Source organism: Cynocephalus volans, chromosome 1 (assembly GCF_027409185.1).
Source record: "Cynocephalus volans isolate mCynVol1 chromosome 1, mCynVol1.pri, whole genome shotgun sequence".
Lineage (NCBI taxonomy): Eukaryota > Metazoa > Chordata > Mammalia > Dermoptera > Cynocephalidae > Cynocephalus > Cynocephalus volans.
Window position 1 is genome coordinate 52,404,086 of NC_084460.1, and position 5,640 is coordinate 52,409,725.

Here is a 5,640-nt window from a genome sequence, read left to right on the forward strand (position 1 = left end):
GAAAAAGAAGCGTTCTTCCTACCAGGGTTGCTATACTGTGAGAAACTAGGGCAGAGCTTCCAGATATCAATTTGTCACCTCCTGGGAGAGCTGGCCTGAGAATGAAACCAACACAGAGGTAGGAAGAGCTGAGAGACAGAGAGTCTTACTGATAATTGTTTACCTTCTGGAACCAGCTATGCCTAGATTTTTTAGTTATTTGGGCCAACACATTTGCTTTTAAGCTTAAGCCAATTTGATTTGTGCTCTGTCACTTGCAACTAAAAATGTCCTGATTTCATGGCCACGTGGCTAATGAGAGGCTGCTAGTTACATGACTAGCATCTGGAGAAGGCCAGCCCAGCACTTGCACATCACGCAAATTACCACGCACAGGTCAGTGGTTACAGCCATGGGGGAAAAAACTAGAAACGGATGAACTGGTGGTGTCTCAATACCTGCCAGCCTGAAAACACAATGATTTCCTTTATATTTTTCAAGGTTTGAGTCATACAGGTCAGCTCTGACTTGGCACATCAGCTTATTGTTCCTGCCAAGGAAGATGGTTCAGATGCGAGGGCTGATTTATTTGAGTACACATGTGTCAACACCATCCTGGAAAAAAAATGGAATGAAGATATGCTTTGCTGGCGTGTGTGTTACCAAAGAGGCCTCTTGGCCTCCAAGACCAAAGCCACTATGTTAGACACTGCTTGAGTCTTGAAGTTAACCAAGCATGGGCACATGGTACAATGAAGCTAGGACATTGGGACAGGAAAGCCCTCTCCCAACACCACGGCCAAGGTAGGGGGACTGAGACCCTCTACATTGGGTGGTCTGAGACCAGAGTCATGAGAAAGAACCAGTTATACGAAGAACACAGGAAAGACGGGACAGCACATGCTAAGGTGGTTTGATGGATAGTAAGAAGGCAAGGGTGGCTGGAGAACGGTGAGTGAGAGGGGGAAAGAGGACCACCAGAGTCTCTATCTTTGCTAGCCATTTTCAGTCTTGACAGTCTGGTTTTCTCTGGTACTTAACATCTTTAACCTCATCTTTCTGTGTATCAATCCATCCATTTCACAAACACTACTATACCAGGCAGTGGGTGGCACTAAGTCTTGAAGGAAGAGTTCACTAGCCAGAAGGGAAAGACACCACCATGGGCAGAGAAAAACATGTGAGCTAAGACTTGGAAAGAAGAAAGCTCACCACTTGGGGAGGGGGCTGTCGGGAAGGGATTTGGATGCCAGCCCTCCATCCCAGGGGGGACTCCACTGTGCTGACAGCAGAGAACATCTGCACACGGAACACCAGGAAATATTGATTCATGGGGAAAAAAATTGTAATGAAATTCATGATTCTGGGATAAATCAGATATAATCTTATATTATATTCTAATACAAGTAAATTGTAGCAGGGACCAAAGGTTTAAGAGAAAGTGAGGAGGGAAACACTTAACATGAAGACTATTCCATCAATTAGCTTATTTTTTTCTGCTAACCAAGAAGGACCATGAGTAGTTAATATTAGTGATGGCCCACCTTGATTCAGCTTAGAGAGCACCTGTTTTCTGCTGAGCGTCGTTTGAGATCAGCTAGTGTGGGCCAGAGGGAGCTGTTTCAGGGCCTCAATCAGGTAGTGACATGATCAGATTTGTGCTTTAGAAAGGTCACTGTGGCTGCGGGGTAAAGGATGAATGAAGAGGAAGAGACAGGTGGTTTTTAGGAGGCTCTTGGAAAAATGCACATGATGAGAACCAGAATTTGGGCAGAGGTAGGGGAGATGCAAATTCCTTGAGGGCGAGAGTTTTGCTCTGTTTCATCCTTTTTAACCTTGCCTGATAAGAGCTAGGCACAGCCACTGGTAGATTTTTTAAAATGCCTACTGAATTGCATTGTCTGCTATGAAAAACTAAAGGAGTCCAGACAAAACAAAGCTGTTGCCTCTCTCCAGAGTCTTTCTGCTTGGGAGAGGCATCATAGCTGAAGACTGACAGAGCTAGGGAGTTTTCTGAGATTGGAAATCCTCAAGGTTTTGAGGAACTAGTGGGGAGATCGAATGCAAAGCTTCTGTTTCCTGATCTGGTCTGAGTCTACCTGTTATGTCAGACCGTGCAAATGAGACTTCTATTAATCTTGAGGGCTCGTGCTGCTCGTCCTGATCAAAAACCAACCATCTGTCCTGCTATAGGCACTAGCAAGGCCAAAGTTAAAAGTTTCCCATGTGAGCCTATTTAAACCCCTCTTCCACATGAGAGTATGTTGCAGACACATCTGGATTCCCGAGCCACAGAACAAGAATCTCAAAAATGTGCTTGGATAGTGTTCAGTTCCCACTACCATGCCCTCCTCCTAGGAGTTGGTGATGCCTTCCAGAGAGAGGTGAGCCCATGTGAGCTTTCCGACAGCAAGACTGCTGCTGGAATAAATCACATTGCCTATTTATGCAGCATTATTGTGTACCAAACCTGCATAAGGGTTTCATGAGCCCTATCTCATTTAAACTTCTTCACCAAAGAGTAGGTGTCTCACACTGCTAACCCATGTTTAATCACTAACCTACCAGCACTTGAAAACCTTCCTCTGCTCCTGCTGTTGTCTGGCTTCATCGGGGAAAGTCCATGTTTGTGGTACCCTTCCACACTGATTAAAATGACAGGAAGACAATGAAACACTTGTTCCCAAAAGTGACTTCTTGGATCCGTGGGCAAAATATTAGAAAGTGGGTACGAAGCCCAAGAAACAGGACACTGAGGCTCTATAAGCTTGGGGAGTATTACAGAATCCTATCCCAGGCCAAGAATGAGTCACAATGAAAGCTTTTAAAATATAAAACCATCAACCTAGATTTCAATTCCAAGGAAACACATACTTGGCCATGAGGGAATGCTTTAAAAAAAAAAAAAAAAAATCAAGCTTAAGCCACTTGACAGGAAAATAAAACAGCCAAGGAACATTCAAATATAATGATTTACATCCTTCCCCCATTCCCTCCCAATGTGGGTCAGGGCGTGCATTCACATGACTGCCAGTCTGCATGCTCTCTCTGGGGCTCCCTGCTTTTCTCTGAACACTATTTCACACACACGATCCCGTGCCTGAACGTGGCCGGGATATAGCTGCACGGTGCTGTCTTTGGGTTGCTATGCCAATCTCGGATTTTTCATGATCTCCCTGCTGTTGGGCTTGGGGTGGCTGTTTTGGGACTAGGAGGATTTTTCTCCCATTATTTATATGTGCAAGCACTGTTCATTTCACTCGAAGAAATGGAAGCTTGATTGATTTCTTAAATGTAAGAAAGAGATTGTCCCACAATAAATATTTAAGACTGACCAAGAAGGACGACCACCATGTGCTGAAACACAAGACCAGGAATTACTCTGTTAAGAATGAATAACCGTCCTATATAATATTTGCTCAGCACCTGATAGTTTACAATGCGTTTTCACTTATCTTATTTGATCATCACAATAACCCCGGAGAGGTAGACAGGGCACGGATTACAAGGATTATGAAAAGCCCACATTTTTTTCTTTCTTAACAGATAAGAGCTCTAAAGGCTTAAAGTCACTCGAGGGAGGTCAGAGAGTTTGGGGACTAAATCTCGGGTCTCTCAGTCATTTACGCACATATTTAAAAAAACATTTATCCGCAGCCTGTTCCCAGCCAGATGAGATGGCAGTGGGTACAAAGATGCATAAAACACGGTCCTGCGTAGGAGGAAGAGCACGTTCTAGCCTGGGGGAGAGAGCCCGGAGACGTAAACAAGTCCCCGCTTTGCAAGGCGATGAGCGCTCCAGGGAAGAGAACAGCGTGGGGTCCACGTTTCTAATCTGATGTTCTTACGGAAGACCAGCTCCGTTGTTGTTTACAAATACCTGTCCTCTGAGGGGGGAGGGGGGAGGGGGGGCCGTGTGACTGGGGTCAAATCTTTCTGGGGGGAATTATCGGCCGCGGTGTGGGGACAGAACTCTCCCTCGTTCGGCAAATATTTCCCGGGGTGCCGCGCTCAGCCCGGGTGTCCACACACAGGCTTCCCGAATTTCCCTCCCCGCGATCAGTCGGGGTCCCTATCGTTGCAGTGCCGGTTTTCACGCCCCTGCAGCCTCCGGCTCGGCCCCGGTAGCTGCCGGCCGTGTGCGGTCCCCGCGCGGCGAGCTTTCGTGTCGCCGAGCCTCTTCCACGGTCGGCCCTTCGCTCGGCGTCTCCCCGGCTCCAAGCCGAGCCCGGCCTGGCGGAGAACTGCCCAGCCCCGTTCGCTGGTCGTCTCGATTCTTTCTCTTTTATTTTATGTATTTGATTATTTGCCTCAAAGACATTTTTCACATTCATTTTTAGTTACACCGAAAACGTTTCCTCTAGAAAAAAACGCGCGCGGGGTCGGCGGCGCTTCGGCCGGTCCCTGCGGCCCCGCGAGGGCGCTCCCCGGGAGCCGCGGGCACCGGCTGCGGGTCTCCGTGTGGCGGACTCCGCTCCTCCAGCCCTGCGCTCCGCACACGGGAAACGCTCGGAAAATACACGCGTGTGTGCAAAGTTTGCTCCACGCAGAGACAAAGGCGGGCGTGCGGGGCCGCTCCCGAGTCTGCGGGGCGAGGTGCTTTGTTGAAACCCACCCGCGAGTTCGGCCCGCAGCCCCGCGGGGCTGCCACTCGTCCAAGAACGGGAGGCCAGCCCTGCCCAGGCCCCTGGGAGGCGCGACCAGCCTGCTCGGTGACCCCGACCCTCTCGGCCTGGCACGCCCGGCCAGGCCTTTCGGGCGCTGGCCTCGCGAGGGGCTCGGGGCCCGACGCGGGGCTCTCTCCAGGGGTGGCCGCACGACCCTGGTCGCCGCGCTCGGGATCGGGCCTCGAGGGGTGCTCGAGCCCGTCGCGGCCCCGCGGAGCCCCTACCCCAGTCCCGTCCACCGGGACCCGGGAGGCGTGTGGGGGTGCGCTGGCCGCCCCCGACCGCAGGCAACCAGGCCCGGAACGCCTAGGGCGTGGGGGCCGCGGGCCCAGTCGCGAGGACAAAGCTTTTGGGTGGGGGATAGGGGGGTGTCAAAGTTTTCGGGGAACTTTTTCACTTGAGTTTCCACAACCCTGCAGTGCCCCCTACAGAAAGCGGCGGCTGGGGAGGGCGGGCGCCCCCGACGACCCCCGGCTCAGGAGGCGGCACGGCCCAAGCGGCCTGCAGCGCTCGCTTTTTTTTTTTTTTTTTTTTCCCGGTTGTTTTTCGGATACATCTTTTCTCAGAGTTAAAAAAAAAAAAAAAAAAAAAAAAAAAAAAAAAAAAGCGAGCGCGCGAGCCGCCTGCAGTGGAGCGTGCCCGGCCTGCAGAGGCAGTCGTCTCCAACTTTTCCTCTCCCGCTGCGGCCCCGCGCGCCGCAAACTTCGGCTCTCACGGAGCCCAAATTTGCCTGCCGCGCAACTTCCACTCTAATGCAGGCGCCAAGGCCTCTGGCAGCGGTGTGCTGCTTGGGGCCACGCTCCCCAGGCTCGGGCCTGCCCTCTCGCCTGCCCCCAGTGCCGGGGCCCAGTTGGGGAAGGCGAAACGAGGCGCCCAGGGAGCACCCAAGGAGAGGGCGGAGCGCTCCCGCGCCCCGGGGCAAGGGGGCAGGGAGTTCCCGTGCCCGGAACGTTGCGAGCAAGGCTTGCGAGCGTCGCAGGGGGGCACTCGCGAG